This window comes from Mesoplodon mirus, assembly GCF_964341445.2.
Source record: "Mesoplodon mirus genome assembly, chromosome: 2".
Classification (NCBI taxonomy): Eukaryota; Metazoa; Chordata; class Mammalia; order Artiodactyla; family Ziphiidae; genus Mesoplodon; species Mesoplodon mirus.
Window position 1 is genome coordinate 37,714,086 of NC_138977.1, and position 13,856 is coordinate 37,727,941.

At 37.0% G+C, this 13,856-nt stretch overlaps 1 protein-coding gene across 7 annotated transcripts in view; it reads left to right on the top strand.

Annotated features, from left to right (window-relative positions):
• WDFY3 (WD repeat and FYVE domain containing 3) overlaps window positions 1–13,856 on the top strand; it is a 279,594-nt gene that overhangs the window by 80,740 nt on the left and 184,998 nt on the right. The window contains exon 1 of one of the 7 annotated variants that reach the window (XM_082632431.1): window positions 712–752. The exons of the other annotated variants lie outside the window; for them this stretch is intronic. The gene's annotated coding sequence lies outside the window, so the exon portion shown is untranslated. Of the gene's footprint in view, window positions 1–711; window positions 753–13,856 lie in introns of those variants that run through there. 7 annotated transcript variants of the gene reach the window in all.

Sequence of the window (13,856 nt, forward strand, 5' to 3'; positions counted from 1 at the left end):
TCTCTCTTTTTGCTTGGTTCACAATGTTCTTTACTGAGCCAAAGTATTTAATTTTGATATAATCACATTCATTTTATTTTTGCTTATGACATGCAGCTCTGAACCTATGCTTAAGAAATTTTTACATGATTCATAAAGATGTCCTTATATATTTTCTTCTTTTAACTTTGTAGTTTTACCCACCTTTGTGTGTGGCTGTAGGTGTGAGTCTAATATATTTTCTTCTAAGAGTTTGTCACTTTCCCAATACCATCTACATAACAATCACACCCTCTTCCTGTGACCTTTATCATGTATTGGGTTCCCAATACATATAAGGATCTGCTTCTGAGCTCTCTCATCTGTACTTTGGTTTGTTTGTTCTTATGTCAGTCAGCCACTGGTTTTATTACTATGGTTTGGTAGAGCACTGTCTTTGAAATTTAAAATTATATGATTTAATTTTCAAGCTTCATGAAGTTTCAGCAAGTTTCACTGTTACCTCTTATCTTCCTTAAAGACATTTATGTTATGTTTAACAATCTAACTAGTAACTGTTAAGATCCTTGAAACATATGTATTGGAAATTCTTGATCAATTTCTTTAAATATTATTGTATTCCAATTCAAAATCCACTTAAAAAATATAATTAAATATAATTGTTTCATGGGTCTCTTTTTTTCCCATTTTGTTTAAAGTGTTAAATTTTGCTTTTTAGGAACAGTCAACTTGAAGTTAAATGAGTTATCTGAAGTTCGAGAGTGTATTAAATGGTATAAAAATTTTAATCATTCAAAAATTAAAAATAAGTCAAGTTTTTTAAAAAACCTGGATATATAATAGCAAGTTTCATTGTAGGAATAGTTACTTTGAAAAACCAGTCCAAATATTTCAAGTAATCAAAGTTGGTGTAGCTCTCAGTATTTTTGAATGAATTAATATATGTTCTACTAGGAACATAAATGTATGCATAAACGAAAATGTCTTGGGATGATTCAGTTTTGACCATAGGATAACTTTCCTGAATGTAATTTCAAAAAGAAAAATAAATATGAAAAATAATCTATCTTTTCTTGACTCTCAAGGCTTTGCCTGCTGCTGTTCCCTACCTAGTAAATTTTGCTTAAAACCAATTGTAATTTTTAGAATGTTGTATGTACTTTGTAGGTGGAAGGTGGTTAGCAAAATGAAACTCTGTACCCTTTATTTATTGAAAATTTTATTTCTTATAGCTTATATTTTCTGTTTAATCAACTCTTCTGTTTAGGCTTTTGGATTCAAAAGCCCAGACATTTGAGATAAGATAACTAGGTGATGTATTTAATTTTAACCTCCAGTGCTAAACCTGCTAGCAAATATCAAAACTAGGAGATTTTAGTTGTAAGGTCTTTACCCTTGTCCCCCAGCTCTAGTTGAGATGTTAATTGTGAAATATAAAAGGAGCAGAATGAGAGGAATAGCTAGTGTGCTTGATCCTCCAGTCCTGAAAGAAAAATCAGTGCTTTTTTAAATTGTTCCCCCAAATAATGAGAGTTTGGCTTTATTATAGAATGTTTAAAATAAATAAACAAACCTAGGAAATAGCCATCTTCCCGGTGTCAGGGGGTCAGTTCATTCAAGGTAGTATTTTATGTATTTTATTACATGGCATTCCTTCTAAGAGGAAGATGAGACTACTATAAGAAAAATATGGTAAACTGGGTTGTACTATGCAAGATTATTCATTTTAGTAACTTACTTTCCAAGAATAACAGACAGTATATTTTAAATATTATTGTTAATATTTCAGATGGATATATAAAATCTATTAAATAACAAACTGGTAAGAATAGCATTTTTCCTCTCATTCTTCCCCAAAGGCATTTTTTAAAATAGGCTACATGTGAACAACAGTGAAATGATATAATTGGGACATGGCTATTTGTGGTAATCATCCTTATGTTTTGCTCTGGTGGAATAGAGAAACATAGCTTTCTTATTCTTTTCTCTCCTCCTTTCTTTTCAGCCTCTTCAGTCTTCAACCCCCATCCTTCAACCCCTTTAGTGAGAATGCACCTGTACCCCTTAGCCATGAGACATTTTTGTATTTCATTTGTAGAAGATCTAATGCCAAAATTATAAGGAAGCAATAACACTGATTAGCAAAGGGTTATATCTGGTAACACATAATTTTTTTGTCCTTAAGATTTATATCAGTACCACCTTTGATATTTTAAAGTATGTTCTTTAAAGATTCCATAAGTTTCCTAATTGTTTTCATTCATATACCTCTATTAAGTGAATAAAGAGTATTGAAAATAATTATGATAGAGGAGTTTCTGGAAAAGTTAACAAATAAGGTGTCAGCAGGAAGATTTCCTGCCTCACTTCATCCATCCAACTATTCACCCAGCCATCCATAATACATTTATTAATTATCTTCAGTGTTTCAGGTACTGTGGCAAATACTAAAAAGTTGAATATAAAAAACACACGTCACTGACCTCACACTAGGTTCATTTTCAAGGCATGGTGGAAAAGCTTCCTGTTCACTGGAAATACCCCCCTTAAATCCTAGGATGTTTTTACTGTACCTGGGGTAGGTTGAGAAATACCCTTATAGGGGGTCAGACTAGGTTATTGGCTATTGACTGTTAGCATAACCCTTGTGGAGAGGCTTGATGTGGATATTAAGTGCATGTTTTTCTAGGGGATGAGAATGAGTATTTGTGGATTTGGGGTGCATCAGACATACAGGGTAAATGAACAAACGTCCGTACAACAAGGAGCAAGGAGCAGACAGAAAATTGTTTATTGATTTCCATTTCCTTTATTTACTGATGAGGTTATGCAGCCTTTGATATATTTGTGGTCATTCATTTTCCGTTTTTTGTGAAATGCCTATTTGTCTTTTGTCCATTATTATATTGGATGGTTTGCCTTTCTCTCACTGATTTGTAGCTGTCTTTACATATTTTGGATCTAATGCTTTTTTTTGTTATTTATAGGTGTTGCGAATATTTCGTTCCCAATTTGTGGCTTGTGTTTTCTGTTAATTTTTCATGTACAGAAGTTTTTAGTTTTGATAAGGTTGTGTGTGTGTGTGTAGTTCTTTTTTTTTAAGACATTCTTCCTTACCCTGAGATTATAAAGACATTTTCCAACATTTTCTTCTAAATATTTAAAAAGTCTTGTTTTTCAAATTAATGTCTTAATTGCTTTGGTGGCAAGGACATGGTGAATATAAGCTACTGAAAGCAGAGCTACGTGGCTGGAGCAGAGAGAGATTCAGGTGGGATGGGGAGTGCCTTGATAAATATTTCTTTGAATCAGTGATCAAGTTGCTACTATAGAGTTAGGTTTAAATTGTTTTGGAAGTAAATAAGGTCCTGAACTATTCATGATAGGTTGCCAGGCAGTAAAGAAATCTGAGTAGGCCATTTCCGGAAGAGGAAAGACCATGTGGGGAAAGCAACAAGGGTTTGAAATTGCATGGCCTGTTCAGGGAACAGCACTTAGGTGATGTGGTGTGAGCCGAGGCTGAGAGGAGGGATATTGCAGAAGATAGAGCTTCAAAATTAGATGGACAACAGATTTTGAGGAGCCTTTTATACCTTGCAAAGGGTTTTGACTCTATCTCATTGTAGGCGATTGTGTCTTTTTTCTTTTTTAATAAATTATTTATTTTTGGCTGCGTTGGGTCTTCGTTGCTGCGCGCGGGCTTTCTCTAGTTGCGGCGAGCGGGGGCTACTCTTCCTTGCGGTGCGCAGGCTTCTCACCCCGGTGGCTTCTCTTGCTGCGGAGCACGGGCTCTAGGCATGTGGGCTTCAGTAGTTGTGGCTCGCGGGCTCTAGAGCGCAGGCTCAGTAGTTGTGGTGCACGGGCTTAGTTGCTCCGCGGCATGTGGGATCTTCCCGGACCAGGGCTCAAACCTGTGTCCCCTGCATTGGCAGGCGGATTCTTAATGGCTGCGCCACCAGGGAATCCCCCGATTGTGTCATTTTTAAGGAAAGTTATTTACTGATCTGTTTGGAATTTTAGAAAAAATGCAGCCACACCATGGAGGTGGTTAAAAACTGGAGTTGGTACTCCCACAGCAACTTGCATATAGTAGGCAGATACTTAAGAAATTAAATTTCAACAATGGCATTGCTCAGAAACTATGTAGAATTTTTTCCCCATAATCAGTTTCAGAGTCTGCGATGCATTCTTTTGATTATTAGTGGTGAATTTTCAGTCTTTTTGAAAGGATTTGATATTTAGTAATCTGCAGAAGTTACTTGGAAGTTTGGAAACTAAGGCAAATGAGCAAGCTGGGTAATTCCACTTTTGGTAAAACATGATATATGATGACACTAAGTTTTAGATATAGCTTATAAAATGCCTTGAAAGCAATCTTTAAAGAGGAATTTTTAAAAGTATTTTGAACCATGTCAGCATCATTATGTGAATATAACCTTCTAAGATAACTAATGGGTAGGGCAAAATTTATCTGAATGTATAAATGTTGATGTTTTTATAAATGAATTCACAGTTTTAAGCCCTCATTACCATTATTATTTTTGTTGATATCATTATTTTATTACTTTTTTCTTTCATTTGTGAGGTTTTACTAATATAATTCTGCATAATCTTTTACATTTGTCATTTTCCTTTCAGTGCTTTCAGACCACAGCATATATTCCAGCTCATTCCGTGATGATTTGTTATCAGTACTGGGGAGCTGACTACTTCTTTTTGATATTCCTTTGTTGTTGATGCACCATTTCCCTGTGGAGGATTCCACTTATTGCCTTTTGTTTTGTCATCCTCTGCTTACCAACCAACCCTAACTATTAATAGTGATTTTTTTTTTCTGCTCCTGCATTCACATTCATAGTTCTTACTTTCCGAATTTATACCAGTTTTCCCTGAATACTTTTATTCCTATGGAGTACTTAACACCTCCCAATAAAAATAGTCATATGGTAATGGTTTATTACTTTTTCAAGTAATAAAACTGAATTTAAACAAACCATAAAGAACAAAGTAGTCATCTAAGCCTTCTTGTTTTAAAATAAACAGATAAGGAATTTAGAGAAAATTCTTTTTCTTTGGCCTGTTTTAAATTAACCTTAACTTATTTTTGGCTTGAGCTGCCTCTAATTCATTCATTGTCTAAACTTTTATTGATCACTTTTTACTCATTTGTTAATCATGTATTGCATGTATCTTTTTTGCCAGGCACTGTGTTAGACACTGAGGGAAGAAGTTGCATAGTACATGATCTTTGCCTTCCATAATCTTATATAATTTGTCTAGTGTTGGAAAAAGATAAACAAAATAACAGTTATGTAACAAGGTGAGAAATGCTATAGTAAAGATATGCCCAGGGTTGTATGGGAAAAGAAGGGAGCATCTTTATTAAACTGGGAGATTAGGGAATGCTTTCTAGAAGAGGGGACAGTTGAGCTGAGATTTGCAGGATGATTAGTAATTAGCTAAATGTAGAATTGCAGGGGGAGGGCCTACCACTCCCACCCTAGGAAGGGTATATGAAGGCACAGAACTGTGAAGGCATATCAGGGAGACGTGCAGGAGACAAAGCATGGGTGGAATAAAGAGGAGGGTTAGATCTAGGGGCCAGGTAATGAAGAGCCTTGAAAGTTGTACTTTCCCTTAAAGCTATGGGAATTGTTGCTACATTCATTTGTTCTTTTCTACTCTGTACTAAATCCTCAGCTAGTTGTTAAGGATTTGGAGAGCATAGCCTGCTTTTAGGGAATTCATAATTTGATGAGAGATACTGATAATTAAGCAGAAAGAAATGATCTTTATTTAAGCAACTTGGTAACTTTTCAACTAAGAACAAACGGTTGTCAATGTACTTTTTTCCTGGAGATGTTTAAGAACTTCGACGTTTATGACCTGTGAAGACTTTCTATACGGTGAAAACTAGGACATAACTTTTTAAAATTTTTATGTGTAATATGTAATTTTTTGTGAGGAATAGTAAAAGTAGCACATCCGGAATTCCGAATGTCTGCACATAAAATATGATGCTACCATATAGTAGGTGTATGACCATATGTAAGTCTTTTAACATTTATTTACCCACCACCTACTATGAACTAGGGATACAAAGTTAAATAAGATTTGGTTCCCACCACTGAAGACATGACAAATTAGTGGGAGTAAATAACCACTAATTGGTATATGTTTGTTACAGTAGAATAGCAGTAAGAATAGCTGTCGCTTACTGAGCACCCGTGCCAGACATTACCCTAAAGCGTTTTCTGTGTAGTACCTCATTCGGTGAATCACACTACACCACCACTGTGGCCTAGGTTCTGATAGTTACTCTCTTCTTACACTTGAGGAATCTGATACACAAGGATGGTGACTGACCTCCTGAAGTTACGCAGCTGGTAAATGGTGCAGCTAGGATTTGAATCCAGGCAATTAATTGCAAAGCCTCTGTAACCACTATACTATACTGTCTCTCTTAATGAATATTTTATGCCAGACTATTAAAGTACCATGGTAGGATAAAACAACAAATTCTGCCTGGAGGTTTGGGAAAGACTTCTCTGAGAAGGCGGACTGAGAGCTTAGCTGCTAGGAAAAGTGGAAGAGGGGCCTGCCTTCCTTGGCAGAGAGAACACCATACACAAACACACAGAGGGCTAAAGAAACCAACAAGGCTGGGAGATACTTTCAGGGGAGCAGGATTTAGAGCAAAGCAGGTGACTTAGTGAGAAAGGAGGCTAGAAATATAAATGGGGCCAGAATGTCTAAGAATTTAGATATTAGATTAAGGTGCTTCAGTTTATCCTTAGGCAATAGGGAATCAGCAGAGGTTTTAAATCAGAGAAATGGTATATCTGCTTTGTTTTTCAGAAGAAAACTGAGGAGCTGTAGGGAATATGCACTCAAGACAGGGGCACCGGTCATATGGTAGTGAGACTGAAACTAATTTTATCCATCGTTTCAAAGAACCAGGCTTTGGTTTTTTTTATTTTCTCTGTTTTTCTCATTTTCAATTTCATTGATTTGTTGCCCTCATTTATTTCTTTTCTTTTGCTTCCTTTAAACTTAAATTGCTCATATTTTTCTAGTTTCCTAAGGTGGAAGGTTAGGCTATTTTTTATATCTTTTGTAGTATATGTTTTTAGTGCTACAAATTTTCCTCTAAGAATAGCTTTCACTGCATTTTATGCATTTTGATAAGTTATATTTTTATTGGTTTAAAAATTTCTTTTGATACTTCTTTGTCTCATGTTATTTAGATGCATGTTGTTTAATTTCCAGATATTTGGGGGTTTTCTAGCTGTCTTTTGTTACTGATTTTCTGTTTAATTCCACTGTAATTTGATAGCATGATTTCTATTCTTTTGAATTTGTTAAGGTGTGTTTACAGCCCAGTACGTGATCTGTCTTTTTTTTTTTTTTGGCTGCGTTGGGTCTTCATTGCTGTGCTTAGGCTTTCTCTAGTTGCGGCGAGTGGGGGTTACTCTTCATTGCGGTGCGTGGGCTTCTCATTGCGGTGGCTTCTCTTGTCGCGGAGCATGGGCTTTAGGCATGCGGGCTTCAGTAGTTGTGGCTCATGGGTTCTAGAGCTCAGGCTCAGTAGTTGTGGCGCATGGGCTTAGTTGTTCCACTGCATGTGGGATCTTCCCGGGCCAGGGATGGAACCCGTGTACCCTGCATTGGCAGGCAGAATCTTAACCACCATGCCACCAGGGAAGTCCCTGTGATCTGTCTTGGTGAATGTTCCATGTGAGTTTGAGAAGAATGTGAGTTCTGCTGTTGTTGGATGGAGTGTTGTGAAAATATCAACTATAGTTCTAGTTGGTTGATAGTACTGTTCAGTAAACTGTATTGATTTCCTGCATGCTTGATCTATCCATTATTGTATGAGTGCTGTTGAAGTCCCCAACTCCGAAGTGGATTTGTTTTTTCCTTCCTTCAGTTCTATCAGTGCTTGCCACACGTGGGATTTTCATGTTAGGCTCATACATGTTAAGGATTGTTAAGTCTTCTTAGAGAATTGACCCTTTTGTCAGTATGTAATACCTCTAACTATCCCTGATAGTTTTCCTTGTTGTAAAGACTGTTGTCTAAAATTAATTTAGTTACTCCAGCTTTATTTTGACTGGAGTTAGCATGGTTTACCTTTCTCCATCTCTTTACTTTCAGTCTACCTGATTATTTATATTTAAAGCGGCTTTCTTATAGACACCATATAGTTGAGATGTGATTTTTAATTCACTTTGACCTTCTGTCTTTTTTGGGTGTGTGTGTGGTACGCGGGCCTCTCACTGTTGTGACCTCTCCTGTTGCGGAGCACAGGCTCCGGACGCGCAGGCTCAGCGGCCATGGCTCACGGGCCCAGCCGCTCCACGGCATGTGGGAGCCTCCCAGACCATGGCACGAACCTGTGTCCCCTGCATCGACAGGCGGACTCTCAACCACTGCGCCACCAGGGAAGCCCTGACCTTCTGTCTTTTAATTGGTGCATTTAGTCCAGTCACATTTAAAGTGAGTTTTGATATAGTTGGATTAATACCTGTGTTGTTTAAAACTTTCGTATTTGTTGCATTTGTTTTTTGGTTCCCCCTACTCCCCTTTTGTGTTCTCTGGTTTTAACTGAGCATTTTACATGTTTTCCGTTTATCTTCTCTCTCTGTGTATCAGTTAAACTTTTAAAAACAAATTTTAGTGATTGCCCTAAAGTGAACATTTTTTTTTTGCAAGACCTTCTAAGCTCTAGTTTTATTTTATTTATTTATTTATTTTTACATCTTTATTGGAGTATAATTGCTTTACAATGGTGTGTTAGTTTCTGCTTTATAACAAACTGAATCAGTTATACATATACATATGTTCCCATATCTCTTCCCTCTTGTGTCTCCCTCCCTCCCACCCTCCCTATCCCACCCCTCCAGGTGGTCACAAAGCACCCAGCTGATCTCCCTGTGCTATGCGGCTGCTTCCCACTAGCTATCTACCTTACGTTTGGTAGTGTATATATGTCCATGCCTCTCTTTCGCTTTGTCACAGCTTACCCTTCCCCCTCCCCATATCCTCAAGTCCATTCTCTAGTGGGTCTGTGTCTTTATTCATGTCTTACTGCTAGGTTCTTCATGACATTTTTTTTCTTAAATTCCATATATATGTATTAGCATACGGTATTTGTCTTTCTGACTAACTTCACTCTGTATGACTCTAGGTCTATCCACCTCATTACAAATGGCTCAATTTCGTTTCTTTTTATGGCTGAGTAATATTCCATTGTATATATGTGCCACATCTTCTTTATCCATTCATCCGATGATGGACACTTAGGTTGTTTCCATCTCCGGGCTATTGTAAGTAGAGCTGCAATGAACATTTTGGTACATGACTCTTTTTGAATTATGGTTTTCTCAGGGTATATGCCCAGTAGTGGGATTGCTGGGTCATATGGTAGTTCTATTTGTAGTTTTTTAAGGAACCTCCATACCGTTCTCCATAGTGGCTGTACCAATTCACATTCCCACCAGCAGTGCAAGAGTGTTCCCTTTTCTCCACACCCTCTCCAGCATTTATTGTTTCTAGATTTTTTGATGATGGCCATTCTGACTGGTGTGAGATGATATCTCATTGTAGTTCTGATTTGCATTTCTCTAATGATTAATGATGTTGAGCATTCTCTCATGTGTTTGTTGGCAGTCTGTGTATCTTCTTTGGAGAAATGTCTATTTAGGTCTTCTGCCCATTTTTGGATTGGGTTGTTTGTTTTTTTGTTATTGAGCTGCATGAGCTGCTTGTATATTTTGGAGATTAATCCTTTGTCAGTTACTTCATTTGCAAATCTTTTCTCCCATTCTGAGGGTTGTCTTTTGGTCTTGTTTATGGTTTCCTTTGCTGTGCAAAAGCTTTTAAGTTTCATTAGGTCCCATGTGTTTATTTTTGTTTTTATTTCCATTTCTCTAGGAGGTGGGTCAAAAAGGATCTTGCTGTGATTTATGTCTTAGAGTGTTCTGCCTATGTTTTCCTCTAAGAGTTTGATAGTTTCTGGCCTTACATTTCGGTCGTTAATCCGTTTTGAGCTTATTTTTGTGTATGGTGTTAGGGAGTGTGCTAATCTCATACTTTTACATGTACCTGTCCAGTTTTCCCAGCACCACTTATTGAAGAGACTGTCCTTTCTCCACTGTATATTCCTGCCTCCTTTATCAAAGATAAGGTGACCATATGTGCATGGGTTTATCTCTGGGCTTTCTGTCCTGTTCCATTGATCTATATTTCTGTTTTTGTGCCAGTACCATACTGTCTTGATTACTGTAGCTTTGTAGTATAGTCTGAAGTCAGGGAGTCTGATTCCTCCAGCTCCGTTTTTCGTTCTCAAGATTGCTTTGGCTATTCGGGGTCTTTTGTGTTTCCAAACAAATTGTGAAATTTTTTGTAGAGTGAACATTTGTTTTACTAATATTCATCTACCTTCAAATAACACTTTATTACAGAGGTATAGTATGGGTATCTTATAAAAGTATTCCCAGTTCCTTATGACATTGCTGTTATTCATCTTCCTAATTGAGAAACTTTAAGCACACAATCAATGGATTATCACTATTATTAGTTAAAAAACAATCTTTTAGATCAGTTAGGGATAATAAAACAATTTTATTTTACCTTCATTTATTCCTTCTTTGACACCCTTCTCTTTATTATGTAAATAGAGACATACCCTGGAGATATTCCAGACCACCTCAGTAAAGCAAGTCCCACTAATTTTTTGGTTCCTCAATGCATATAATAGTTATGTTTACACTATACTGTAATCTATTGAGTGTGCGATAACATTATGTCTAAAAAAGTATATATACCTTAATTTAAAAATACTTTACTCCTAAAAGACCATCATCTGACAACACAGGGTTGCCACAAACCTTCAATTGGTAAAAACAAAACAAAACAAAGAAAAAACAAAGCTCAATTTGTGAAGTGTAATAAAACACAGTATGCCTGTACAATTTTCTGACCTATATCATTTTTTCTCCCCAAACAGCTATTAATATTTCTGGTATGGCATGTCACCTCACAATACTTTCACATTTTTTGTGTCTGAGAAGCTCTTCATTCTTTCTTCACTGTTTTTTTTTTTTTTAAGATTTATGTATTATTTATTTATTTATTTAAGGCTGCATCAAGTTTTAGTTGTGGCACGTGGGATCTTTGTTGTGGCACGTGGGATCTTTGTTGTGGCACGTGAGGTCTTTGTTGAGGCATGCGGGATCATTTGTTGTGGCACACAGCCTTCTCTCTAGTTGTGGCACACAGGCTCCAGGGCATGTGGGCTCACTAGTTGAGGTGTGTGAGCTCAGCAGTTGTGGCGTGCAGGCTGAGGTTGCCCCGTGGCACGTGGGATCCCAGTTCCCCAACAAGGGATCAAACCAGCATCCCCTACATTGTAAGGCATATGTTTTTTTACCACTGGACCACCAGGGAGGTCCCTCTTCCTTCACTTTTGAAGGATAATTTCATTGGATATAGAATTCTAGGCTGGCAGAGTTTTCTTCCAACATTTTAAATATTCAGTATTTCCTTTCATTCTCTTCTTGCTTGAACGTTTTGGATGAGAAGTCCACTATAATATTGGTCCTTGTCCTTTTATAGGTAAGGTTTTCCTCCTCCTCCCACCCCCTCACCCCACTCCCTTTCAAGAGTCTCTCTTTATCTTTGACCTTCTATAGTTTGAATATGATATGCCTAAATGTAGTCTTTAGGTATTTAATCTTGATATTCTCTGAGCTTTCTGTATCAGTGGTTTGGTATCTGTCATTAATTTTGCAGAGTACTTAGACATTATTACTTAAAATATGCCACTCCTCCCTTTTCTCTTCTCCTTCTGGAAGCTTCTACTGATTTATCTTCAGGCTCACTGATTCTTTCCTTGGCCATATCCAGTCTACTACTGAGCTCATCAAAGCATTCTTCATAATTGTTACAGTGTTTTTGATTTCTTGCATTTCCTTTTGATTCTTTCTTAGAGCACAGTTGGTGGTTGTAAAGTGTGGAAGAGGGGAACTGTTTTATAATCCTGTGATTAAATCTCATGGTTTTAGTGGGCCTGTAACTCTTGGACTGTGACCTTCACAAGTATTTCTCCAGGGCTGTTTCTTCCCTCAGCCCCTGTAGGTGAGACTGGAAGGTTGGTGGGGGAGGGGGGGAGGAAGAGGTGGGGTGAGAGAGATGCCCTTCCCTCAGGTGAGACAAGGCTAAGATAGTCTTTTACCCTGGAAAGTTGGCCTTTGTTATAGAGTATCCTCTGGGAACATTTCAAAGTGATTGTGCTTCCCTTTCCTCTTGCCAGAGCCAGGAGGAGGGGGTCTTTCCCACATCTCTGTGAGAAAGAATCTGGTGGGGTTCCTAGAAGTGCAACCCAGGAAAGTTGTGGTGAGAGCCTGAAGACTGTGGCCCCCAGGAGTTTCTCCCTCTCATGCTAGCCCACTGTTAACCTCTAGCAGTTCTTCATACTCATCATTTAAGTGTTCCCACCAGTTAATGGCTCCAGGGATGTCTGTTCTAGATAAGCATATTTCATCTGTGAATTTCTGGATTTGCTTGTCTCTCCAGATTTCAGGGATTAGTTTGCCCTGCAACCTCAGTTCTCTGAGGGTTCCAGAAAAATCCTTGGTTTCCAGTTTATTCAGCTGTTTCTTGTGTAAGTACAGGAGTGATGACTTCTAAGCTCCTTACATTTTGGTGCTGAAATCCTGATTTTTAAAAATTTAACTTCTTTTTTCCTCCTAACTTTTTAGAATTGTACTATTCCATAATGCAGGTGTACCATGAGTTGCCTATTCATCTATTAAAGGACTAGGCTATTTCTGATTTTTTGTTATTATAAACAATTATAATAACATATAATGCAGTAAACTGTCTTGTACTGTGAGTATTGCTCTAGGACAGCTTCCTGGAAGAGGTATCACTAGATGAAAGAGTAGGTATGTTGATACTATGAGATTGCCCTAAATAAGGCTGCTAATTCAACAAGGTGTGTACATTTCAATTTTTTCTATTCTTACTATGTATATATTTTGTCCTATCAATGTTTTGCCAAACTGAGCAAATAGTTGTACTAGTTTTTATTTGCATTTCTCTGATTATTAGAGATTTTTAAGTACCTTTTTATAATATGTGCATTGTGTTGCATTTCATATGTATAGTATTTTTACGGGGGATAGTCTCTTTCTGTTCAATTCTTATTTTGTTATCATGTTGTTGATTTTAAGAGTTCCATGGATAATCTCGTTATTAATGCTTTGTTGTAAGGTTTCTATTATTTTTGTGTTTTTTTGTTGCTTGTCTTTTAACTTTGTGGTATTTTTAGCTACAAATCTTTTTTTCCTTTTAAGAAGAATTTACCCTAAATTTTAAGTATTTCCTTTTATATTTGCTTCCAATGTTTTACTGTTTGTTTACATTTAGATCTTAATCCATTTGGAATTATTAGTGTTTATGAAAATAATAATTTTAGAAAAATCAAAATTTATGTTGTAAGCAGTCTGCAGAATTGTAGAATTTTCTCCACAGTATCCACCAACCCAAAATTAGACATGGAGAAATTGTGTGGTTGAATTCATCCAGGCATGGGTACTAGTTGGAAATATATAGGCAGGAGTACAGGAGAACTGAAGGTACAGTTGTTAATGTCTTGAAGAGATTGAACATCATCTGAGGAGTAGAACTGGGAAAAGTTAAGAGGAATAAGCGATTTCAGTGAAGGCCACAGATTTAGGGAGTGGGAGAGGCAGGTGGATTGAAAGTTAAGATCTCAGAGTAAGATTTCAAAACTTGAAATTTCAGAAATAGAGAAATTCCTAGTGCTGATAGGTCTAGGATATGGCCCTGAAAGTTCTAGGCCTACTTAT